Below are 12,705 nucleotides of genomic sequence, written 5' to 3' on the forward strand. Positions count from 1 at the left end.
AATATTCGTGCATCATATATATCTAAAATACAAAAATACTAATTTAAAATTCGTCATATTAAATTAACTCTCATGAGTATTCACTTTTATAATTAATTACTCCTTCCAACAAATGTGTACTCTATAATCAGTTTGGCATATTGCATTTTTCACTTTAAAATTCTGGGGTGCAAACTTCGGATCCAATTTCGTGCTTACCCTATAGTTACTAACACGAGCCAATCACGAAGCTAATGGTCATGATTATACAATTTATCAAGCTCCAGGTGTTCCGTATGTAATAAATTGTTTTGGATAATGTGGTACGCTAATCACGTGACCTACCCCAGTATTGGATATTTTGTTTGGCGCGTGCTACATGTGGTTTGGGTAGGGTGGCCATTCGTTCTTAGTCTCGTGGATATTTGTCAAGTAGGTAATTAATAAAGGCCAGATAATATTGTGATGTAATACTTTTGAAATTTTTGACGCTGCCTGGCAATAAAATACAGGCGCATTGAATGATATAATTGGATATATGACAATTATAAATAACATGACATAAGAATTAAATGGACAGCCCATTACACCTCTGTGGAGAAATAATACCTTATTAGTACATTAGAAAAAAAAGTAACCTCCACATTTCTTCATGACTGACAAGACCACCTGACTTATTCAACTTTGTTGTTCCACTATGTTACATTGTTTGGACAATGACACCAATTGAAAAAAGAGCGTTAATTTTTCAGGCCAGTATATAATATATTATGTACATATATCCAACTTATTTACTTCGTCACTTTGTAATGAGAACACATGTCAGTCATGTCCAGGATAACCACATTCAAGCATCAACATCTAAAGAGATCTATAATAGGCAGTGTGTAGTTATAATTAGTTCAAAAATATATTAAAATGCGAATAAACCAAGCATACGTACTTATGCTTACTGTGTATATATTTAATAAGCTGTGGCTTATTTAAAACGTAATATTTCTAAATATTATTTGCTCATTATTATAAATAAAATAATAGCATTAAATTGAGATGGCGATTCAAAACGTATAACACCCGGCACTATTTCTAGAGCATTGAATATTTATATTAATTCAAGTACTTTTTACTTAATTCTCGAATATTATAATTTATTATACATACATATTATTATACACATTGACCATAATTTCGTTAACAGAGAACAGTATACAGTATCTACGGAATTCAACCACAATGAATCAGCCATTCCTTGATTCGATGTCGAACAACGACATCCGTTGTCAACGGTTGACGGCTTCCGATTGATACTATCAGTCTTTGGGTTCTAGTTAGTCTCACTTAAATCACTGAAATGCTAACAACACTTTAAGTTCAAGACGATAAAGAATACATTATATATTTATTCAATAAATAATTTGCAATAACAATGCTTAGGAGATAATACGTACGTGCTTATATGGTACTTATCCTCGGATGTTCTTTTAGATGGTTATCCTATCACATCATTAAAGGGGTCAGTATTTGTTTAATACAAGTTATTCATCCCGACTTCGTATAAGGGACTACAATCTACTCACAATGTTTACATTGAAGGACAACATGTACAAAGAAAATTCTTGTATTTTTTTTTGTGCTAGGAAACTTATTGTACATACAAGTTTCTTCACAATCAGATGGTTTAGGAGAGGACAAACATTCACTTTTATTAATATTTACTAATATTATAAATCCGAAAATATATCTATCTGTCTGTCTGTCTGTTGCTCTTTCAAGGTCAAACCGAATTTGTGAATTTGCTACGAAGCAACCCCAAGGAAGGACATAGGCTTTTTATTTCTTTTTTTTCTACTTTTTTTGTCCTTATTCGAAAGTTTGGTTTAATGACTTTATAACAAATATATTTAGGAGTAAGTAAGGCAAAATTTGTAACCCTAAGCGGTTACAAAGTTTGATCTCTGCTTTTAGATAAATATAATTTATTTACTAACAATAAATAAATTATATAATTATATTTAATTATATTTTTAGTAATCAGAAGGGCAAATAATTAAAAAAAAAACAATTTAAACAACCTAAAACTAATTTATTTAAAAATAATCTTAAATTTTAACAATAATTAGATTTATAATCCAAATTCTATCCAAACTAACAACCGTTAATATACAAAATGACAAACACATAAATAAAACAAAAAACCACTATAATGAAGGAACGAACTTACTCCTAAGTACTGTAGGTACCGACCGACGACTGACGACCAAATGACATGCCGTGTTTTTTTTTTTTGAATAGACAGTATTTTGAGACACGTATACATTTTATAATTATTTTATTTCCGCTGGTTTTCTGTGCTAAGTTTCGAGTTTCTGATTACAGAATAACTCTACTGAACTTATATTTATCAGTACTAATATAGTCCTCGGTAGTATAGTGGTAAGTATCCCCGCCTGTCACGCGGGAGACCGGGGTTCGATTCCCCGCCGGGGAGGATTGTATTTTGTTTTAATATTACAAATGCTTAAAATTAATATGAAATAAGAAAATATATTCATAAATTTTTAGTAATTAACAAAATGTAACGCTCTATTAAGCAGCCATCGTCTGACTTAATCCCTAGATAAAACAGCATCTTAAAAGACGTCTGAGAGCAACTAAAGGACACTCCAGAGTAACGACGCTCCCATTTATCGTCTTGCTGTTTTTAAATTGGTTTCATTATTATCATTTAACATTTGAACACTTATCTAAAATATTTAACAATGCAAGATAAGTTTTATTGCATATGTAAGCAAATTGTTATTAATATTATTTGTAAATATTTAATTATTTATTAACTTTGCTCCACGGATTTACTTTTGATCGGATTTGTGCAATGGAATTCTTAATTTTTTTTTTTTCTGAAGTATAATAATGTTTGTTTTCGATCCCAGATCTATTTCGATAAATGTTAATTATAGTTTTTGATGATTGTACTAATTATTAGAGACATAAAACATTAAATAAGTGTAAATAAACTTTAAGTTGTTGTAAGTGGTAAAAAAATAACGATAATTTGCAATAAATAAATAAATAAATAAATATTGGACAACATCACATACATTACTCTGATCCCAATGTAAGTAGCTAAAGCACTTGTGTTATGGACATCAGAAGTAACGACGGTACCACAAACACCCAGACCCGAGACAACATAGAAAACTAATGAACTTTTTCTACATCGACTCGGCCGGGAATCGAACCCAGGACCTCGGAGTGGCGTACCCATGAAAACCGGTGTACACACTACTCGACCACGGAGGTCGGGTAGTGTGTACACCGGTATAAGCTGTGTATATAACGTCTTTTACTGGAATTTTCACGGAGAATATTCCAAGGTATCTTTGGATTAATCCCGGACGCTGAATATTACTATCGGACATCGTGTCAGAATTCCAAATTCCATTAAACCACCTTAATTTCTGGAAATACACAACGAGCGATTTTTAAGGCATTTTTTGCCTCTCAGGACCGCTCAAGCCCGTCGGTATTGCAGATGTCCATAAACGGTGGTACTCACTTTCCTCTTGATGAAGATGAGCCTCCTGCTCTTTGACCACTTGTTACATAAACAAAAAAAAATATTCATTTTAGGTTATTTATGAAGGTTATCTTAGACAAACATTGAAACAACAGAAATATCGATAATGGTTGTTTGATTTTTATAAATTTGCATGTAACTATATTGACATGAAAAATTCAGTGATTTCGATATTACAGACAGAATAATTTTATTTATTCGTATAGACATAATCGTAAGCAATTAAAGGTAATTATCAGCAAATGTTATACAGTTTATTACGGTTTACATTGTGGTTTGTCATATTAGTGATAACGTCACTTTACTGATGATTATACGAGTATAATATATAAATATACCAAATGAAAATATTTTGTTATAGTGGGTGGTACCTATATGGAAACAAAACATCTTTCAGCAAATTGAATTTATCAAGTTCGAATTTCTGTGCAACGTATGAGTGAAAAGTTACTGACGCATAAATAAATGTGTCATGTTTTTTTAAATGTATTTGTAATTAATCGGGAAATGTTCGGTTGTTGGGTAAAAATATTTATTCCTTTAGAGGAAATGCATATACCGACATGTGGGAGAATAGCCTTGAAATGCGTTAATAAACACATGAAAAAAATAACAGTAGCGGAAGCCAGTATTCGAACATCGCAATCCCTATTAAAATAACTTTTCCACAGATTAGCTTAACTTGTTATGTAAATTAATATTAATAACACTGATATCGAAGGAGATACTTGTCGATCTGAGCACTTTTCTAGCAAGCACTCGCAATGATTATTATTATTAAGCTACATAACAGAATAGTTCAAAACTTACCGATTAAACTATAAAATCCAAACACAGCAACGTAGGCATTGCAATGTGTTTGTAAATTACCAGCTAATCCATAGTTAATATATACCTCAATTAATTTTCAAAGCTTTTCCAATTAACAAATATAAATCTTAGGTTAAAAAACATTCATTTCGACTGTATTACTCGGTAAAACTATATGGAAGATAAAAGGCGTGGAGTTAGCTTTCGACAAATGAAAACAGCTCTTCCGAATTTAAATTGAAAGAGCGAAGACGTCTTACCCAAATATATTATAATTATACCAGACACTAGTCGACAGAGAGAGGCAGATTTAAGCAGAACTATGCGCTGCGACACTTCATATTCACTATCAAAGTCCATTGAAAACATCTGTGACAATAGGGCGTGTTCACAATGGTTAAATGTTTAAAATACTTTGCCCTATTCACGCTGTTTCCGTATAGCAAAACAGTTATGTATAGGGCACCAATTAAAGCGTATTTTGTAAGACCCTTTTCTAACTTCCTTAAACGGAACTTAGCCTCATCTCCTGTTAAGGAAGTTTTGAGCTCACGCTAACACGCTTTGCAGTGCGCTACAATGTGGTTTAGTGGATACATATGGCAGAGTTTAATTCGACACATGCAGGTTTTCTCACGATGTTTACTTCAACGTCAAGCACAAAATTAATTATAAAATTAATCGTATGAAAACTCAGTGGTTCTCGCATGGATATGAAACAGCGATTTTCAGTTAAAACCCATGTATCTATCTTGACCCTACATGTATAGACAGCGTTACAATTTAATATCATCAACAAACTCACTTAAAGAATAGGAATATCAGTCAGAGTATGTTTGGTGCATTCAAATAAAATATTTTATTTATAACGTGATATTTCTAATTAGATTATTTAGAACATTTAAAACAGGTTATTTAATATAAACATAAGTCGTCCGAAATTATGTATGTACATATATCATATTATAATATATAAATATACAAGTATACGGTTTGTGTATATATAACAAAGAATCGTCCTCTATTTAATTCTATTAATAAATAGTAATTGTTACACTTAGTGAAAGAATATCTTTTATATGAACACATCCTTACTGAGCACTTTAGATTTCAGCGGCGAAATATCTTTTTTTTCAACATTGAAGCAAATCGTCAAAACATCATTTATTCATAGAATAAATACTTGTCAACGAGGTACTTTTTTTTTATTATCATACCATCGACTACAAGGCAAAGATTTTACCTTTTGTTTTTTTATAAATCTGTATTTAATTAAGTTTTATAAATTTATGTAATATTTATCTGAATGTTGTAATAAATATTTACCCTGTAACATTACAATTCAAAAGTGCCTAATTGAATAAAGAATATTTTGATTTTGATCATTAGAATTTAGTAACTTTTTATATTCACTCTGTTATAATCTTTGTAATAACATTAAAAAGCTAAGGAGTTTGTTTGGTTGAACGCGCTAATCTCAGGAACTACTGGTCCGATTTGAACAATTCTTTCAGTGTTAGATAGTCCAGTTATCAAGGAAGGCTAGAGGCTACATAATTTCCCGAAATGACAAATAGATGTGGAGTATCAGAGAAACATTTTGCAAAAACGGGGGAATATTTTTTTTTGAGATCTTCCGTTGCGTGCGCTGCGAAGCCGCGTCGAGGAGTTAGCCGTAGATAAAACTAAAGGTTGTAAAAGTCTCACACCTGAGCAAAAACCCGTTTTTCTCTCGAGAAGAAAATTTAGAACTCATTCCATCACACTTCAATGCGGGTTGGTGACCCATGCGATGTAAAAATAATTTAAATAGTTTGTTTGGTTTTAAAGTTGCTATCTCCGTTTAATATTCACGTGTTCTAACCACTTATCGCAGGATATTTGTTGTTATTATTCATTAATTATTTATATCTACATAACATAGCAAGCCATAACATAGCATAACATCACGAAAATACTTTTAACTAATACTTTTTTTAATACTTAACATAGTTCGACAATATGTTTGAGATTACTAAAATATTTCATATTTCAATCCGTATAAATTAGTATAATTATTTAATTATAATACTAAGTCCAATAATAACAGTGACAATATAAAAAATATATAACATAAATATATTATATGTCGTGTTAATTAACAGGTCATATTTTAATGATAGTCGGCTTAAGGTCAAGATAATAAATCTCTCCATAATTACTAAGGAATATTTTGACGATAAACAATGTTATTGTTAGTAATTTTACATTGTTTATTATGGAATAAATATTATTATTCTAATATGATTATCATCTCTATATCATCTATCACCTCAATACAATTCAAATATTATTATATAATATATTATAGTTAGTATGATATAATTGTTTTATTTACTCGCGTGCAGTGGATTTTTTTGTATGATTTTCTGATTGTTTGAAAAGGTTACTAGTTATGGGTTAATAGAATGACCTCTATACAGTGGGGCTATAAATTCAATGAGACAGATATTTTTTTATTTTTTAATAAATAAATAAATATTGGACAACATTACATACATTACTCTGATCCCAATGTAAGTAGCTAAAGTACTTGTGTTATGGAAAATCAGAAGTAACGACGGTACAACATACACCCAGACCCAAGACAATATAGAAAACTAATGAACTTTTTCTACCTCGACTCGGCCGGGAATCGAACCCGGGACCTCGGAGTGACGTACCCATGAAAACCGGTGTACACACTACTCGACCACGGAGGTCGTCAAATTAATTTTAAGGTTAATTAAATAATAACATAATTTTGTATGAATTCTTAAAATATTTCAGAGAAAAACCAATGCTAAAATTGCGGTAAAGAGAGCAAATAGGGGCAGTCAAGATTTTATTTTAATTAGATTTTTTAACATTAAGACAACTTTTTTTAAAGGTATATAATATTTATTTTTAATCATATATTTTTATTTATAGTATGACATTATACGTAATACCTATACATTATATACATATGTAAAACAAAATATAAGGTTGGTTGGAAGAGATTGGTGATTTTAAACTGATGATGAGTGAGCCAGTGTAACTGCGGGTACAAGGGACATAACATCTTAGTTCCCAAGGTTGATGATACATTGTTATCGTAAGGAATATTTCTTACGACGCCAGTGTGTTTGGGCGATGATGGGAACTTGGTATCAGTTAGCTTATTGGTTCGTTCTACCTTTGTTATAAATAAATAATAATTTCACTTTACATTTATTTATATAGATAAATATTAATTACCAACAAACAATAAATAGTATAAAAAAATCTCAAAACAAAAATCTATAGTCTCACATAAAACATGAATATTAAAAATGCTTTTTACAACCATCCTTTAAGATTTTATTTTTGTTTCAGATTACTGTTTTCACAGAATGTTCACCCAAAATAGGTTTCAAGGTCTCAATGGCAACAAGAACAACACTTTATAAATTCCAAGCGTTTCGTCGGTGATATATAAAACCATTATTAAAAGCAAAACGAACGCTTCACCTCGCTTCCTGTTCATTTTCAGGTCGGTTTTTCTCACACAAAAAAAAAACGCAATCGAAGTTAGATCTCGAAGGATTCCAGTGGCAAATGCACCCTGTATAAACGGCTAAAACTCTCGTCCTCTCCCGAAGTCAAGTAACGTTCAAAAGCCAGAGCAAAAAGCTCAGCACTCACTCACTAATAAGAATGCGGTTTTACAATAGAAGGTAGCGTTTTAAATACATCCATTATGAATTAACTATACAATTATATCTGAGTTTAATACTTCGATGCCATTTGTTGGTAACCTTTTGTTTTAAGATTTTCATGGAAGTTATTGTTATATATATAAATAAAAATATATATATATGTATTAAAAATCATAAATTATAAGACAACACCTTTAATAGATACGTGCAAATGTGAACATTGGATCAGTCTTTATTTTGACATCAGCATTTTTTAAAATTGGAATGGAAAAATTTGATCATTGAGAATAAAATTTTATAAATAATTCTTACCCGTTTAATTAAAGTCTGTATTATTATTAAATTTATAAAGCGGTAAAATTAGTTTGTTTGTATGTGGGGGATAATCTTCGAAACTTATGATTACATCCGAAAAATGTTTTCAGTGCTAGAAAGCTAAATCATTCCCGACTGCTATAATACACCCGTACCATATAAATTTATTGGCGGCTATTCGGGTGATTTACTAGTTATTTTTAAAAAGTATTGTGGTCTGCTCTGGATGGGGTAATTTAAATTTATATTATTGTTGTTTTATTTAATCATGTCACGTGGAAAGTAGTTTAGAGGTACAGATATACGCAAAACAATACGCCAATTATAAATTGAAGAGAAAATAATAATTAATATTAGAACATTAATAATATAAAACCTTATTTTTAATAAAACTCTTTTTTTATTACAGCGATTAATGTTTCCGTTCTGCTGGACTTCGGATCCTCAGCCGTTTCACAAGACCGCCTTTGTTGTAACAAGCTACGTGCCTGGTGTATGGTGGTCATTGTTCTTTTGAAACCATGTTAAATTATTGATGTTGCTATTAAGGAACACTTAGAAGACTTCCGTGGAGTTTGTACTCCCTTTATATTAGGGCTAATCAAGTGATGTTGGTAATCGAGTAAGAATGATGGTTTATCTTTTTATTGATATATGTCGCAATTCAACATTTTCGTGACAAAGATTAATGCTGTGTTCCGGTTTGAAAGGTGAATGAGACAATATACCCATTTGTTACCTATGTATTCTTAATTTATTGTATGTATTGTAATATTCCACAGGTATTTTTAGCGTTTCACATTCATAAATGAAATCATTTAAAAATATAAATCTATATACATATATAAAAGGGAAATACCACTCACTGATTAATCACGAAATCTCAGAAACTATAGCACCTACAAACTTGAATTTGCCAGGTTGAATTTCCTTATAGACGACCGCTATGAACCGCTATGAATTTTACGAAACTCCACCCCTAAGGGGTTAAAACGGGATTGGAAGTTTGTGTTTTATAAATTTCGCCCGGGTAAAGAGGCTGCAGGTTCAGCTATGTATTTGACTAACATAACATTGTATTTAAAATACCGAATTATTTCCTTGCCAGTTCTTCTCGGTAGAATCTGCATTCCGAAACGGTGGCAGCTTCACTTAATATGGTTTTGTAAAATGACGATTCAAAAGTTATTGCTACTTGAATACGTGTAGTATATTTTGAATAATTGATCTCGTGCTAGGTGCTGATGGTAAACGCGAGGAAACCTCTCTACAATTTCATAGCAGTTATTGCAAGCAATAGCTATAAATATAATTAATAATATTTCTTAATGCTTGTTTAATTATCTGGATGCAATAGATAACAATTTTATATATTTATGGTCTCAATGTTAATAACTATTATGTAAATAAAATCAAAATCAAAATATTCTTTATTCAAGTAGGCTGTTACAAGCACTTTTGAATCGTCATTTAACAAACTATATTAAGTGAAGCTACCACCGTTTCGGAATGTAGATTCTACCGAAAAGAGCCGGCAAGAAATTCAGTAGTTACTCTTTTTCAACATTTAAAAATAAAGTCATATTAGTTAAATACAATTATATATGTATGTTATATATCCTGCCTGGAAGTCAACAAGTACGCTCCACGCTTTTTTATCATCTATATAATCTTGTATCGAATAATATGCCTTCTTTACCAATGTATTTTTTCAAATGATTTGAATTTATGAAACGGCAAAGTTAATAATGTCTGCGTATTCATTAAGTTAATTTTACACGTCTGTTACAAGTGAATCTAATATAAAGTTTTATTTAAGTTACATTAAGTTGTAATGAATCCAACTCTCCAAAACACCCCAAATGAGTTTGACCTCGAGAGGTTTACTAGAAGACGTTGAAGAGTATAAACTCCTATGCCATACATAAGTATGCTATACCTAGTTCCATCGTCAGATTAACTCAGTGGCACCAAATTTTTGTATTGACAACCGATTTGATTTAATCGAATGGTTTTGATTAGTTTGAATAATGTGTCTAGAATATAAAAGCAGAGTTATCGTTATAATTTTTTTTTATATGGTTAGCCTGGCGAGCAAATGCCATCTGATAGTAAGCGGTCACCACCGCCCATAGACAATGGTGCTGTAAGAATACTAATCATTCCTTATATCGCTAATGCGACACCATCCTTGGGAACTAAGATGTTATGTCCTTTGTGTCTATAGATACTGGCTCACTTACCCTTCAAGCTGGAACACAACAGACGGTAGAATATATGATGAGTGGGTGGTACCTACCCAGACGGGCTTGCACAAAACCCTGCCACCAAGTAAATTAGTTCCAAGCTGTTGGTAAAATTGAAAGAACTAAGCGTTTTCTATTGACCCTGAATCCGAAGTCATTAATCATAATAGTTACATAGTCAAACAAAATTGAGGTTTTAGATTAAAATTGTGTTCCAAAATTCCTTTAGATACTTTGTTAGACCTAACCTTTTATGATAATAAAAGGCAAGCTGCGTAAATCGAATTCATGTAAAAAACTCAATGTTTGGAAAACTATCTCCAAATACACCATAATTGTAATTATTATACGGAACCATAATATTATAAGATTTAAACTCGCGCTAGACCAGGTTCAAAATATCTCAGTACTGTTAACATTAATGAAAAAAAAAAAACAGATAAAACAAAGAGCGTAAAATTTACAAAGAGAAAGAAACAAAGAATAACTGATATAAACTTACTTGTAACTTTTCGAAACGGCTCTCGTAATATTCTGAGTTTTTCACCTCGGCTATTACGTTTTGGGATTGCCATTTTAAGGTTCCGTGGTCGACATTCCGTAGTCAGTTGACGTTGTTTCATATCTATCTCTGCTCAAACCACTAGCCGCGTGCTCGGTGGTATTTCTCATCGGCAATATGGTCGAAGTGACCACTTACCGTTAGGTAAATCATTTGCCAGTTTGAATATCTAAAAACCGGTTTATTAAGAACAGTGTTTTTTATACTACGTTAGAAATGTTATTATCATCACTCATTAGCAGCCTGTAAATTTCCCACTGATGGGCTAAGCCCTCCTTTCCCTTTGAGGAGAAGGTTTGGAACATAATCTACCACGCTGCTCCAATGCGGGTTGGTGGAAAACACATGTGCAAGAATTTCGTTTCAGAAATTAGACACATGCAGGTTTCCTCACGATGTTTTCCTTCACCGCCGAGCACGAGACGAATTATAAACACAAAGTAAGCACATGAAAATTCAGTGGTGCCGAAATCAAATTAGTAAATTAAGGTTAAGAAGAAACAATAACTGAACATTCGAACGATTTTTTAAAAAGCCCATATTGTGACGTTTATATATTTTTTTTTTTTTTAGTATTCCATTCATTTCTTTGTATTCCATTTACGAAATGACATAATTTTGTGAATTAACTGGACTTAATTATTTTTATAATACAAAATAATGGTTTTATACCGTGTTATTTTGAAATATAAACATTTTGCTAACTTATCTATCCGTCCGTTGAGTGCTAATGCGGCGTACGATCCCGTATATTATTCCTCGCGTTACTTGTATCTCGTTTAAAATTTTTACTAATTTATCTATAAACATAATAAAATTATCAAAGTTAATATTATATTTATATTGATAAGTATGAATACTTCGTTAAATCAAAATTAAATTGAAATTGTTATTTCTTTAATATTTTTAATGTATTGAAGATGCATATTTAAATTTTCGTTCAGAAATTCGAAATGTAAACGAAAATCGTTTAAAACGACTCCCGCTTAGAAACATGGCGCATTAAATTGTTGCATACAGTATTGCTACAATACAAAAATATCATTTTAAAATATTGTACACGTATCGTTTAAGATAAAAATAAACATAGTAATCATTTTAATATTAATAAATGAACGTAGGCCTCTAATCGATTTTTTTAGATGTATAACTTGAAAATCGTTTTAACTATAGTTTTATGTTAAACTAAGGTTTGACCGATTGTCTATGTTAGCTTGTCGAGATAGATTCAACTAATGAATTAATTAAATTAACAATCCTATAGTGATACAGAAACCGTTATCCCAAGTTACATTTCCTTATGATCAATTTCAGCTACTGCGAATGTTACTCATACTTATTCACTCAGTATTAGTCCAGTCAGGCAATCGGCATTGGAGTAACGTATTAAGTGGTGGAATATGCTCCAAACCTTCTACTCATAGGCAGAGGAGGCCAGCGGTGGGAAATTTACAGGCTGTTAATGTTGGTTGTTGAGAACTCTTCCGATCGTGTCGGATCGGCCTTCCCATCAGACTA

General features: G+C 31.4%; 1 non-coding gene across 1 annotated transcript; it reads left to right on the forward strand.

Annotated features, from left to right (window-relative positions):
- Positions 1-2,395: 2,395 nt before the first annotated feature.
- Trnad-guc (transfer RNA aspartic acid (anticodon GUC)) lies at positions 2,396-2,467 on the forward strand. Its single transcript has one exon. It is a non-coding gene; the product is annotated as a tRNA-Asp (tRNA).
- The last annotated feature ends 10,238 nt before the right edge of the window (positions 2,468-12,705 follow it).

Source organism: Vanessa tameamea, chromosome 17, assembly GCF_037043105.1.
Source record: "Vanessa tameamea isolate UH-Manoa-2023 chromosome 17, ilVanTame1 primary haplotype, whole genome shotgun sequence".
Lineage (NCBI taxonomy): Eukaryota > Metazoa > Arthropoda > Insecta > Lepidoptera > Nymphalidae > Vanessa > Vanessa tameamea.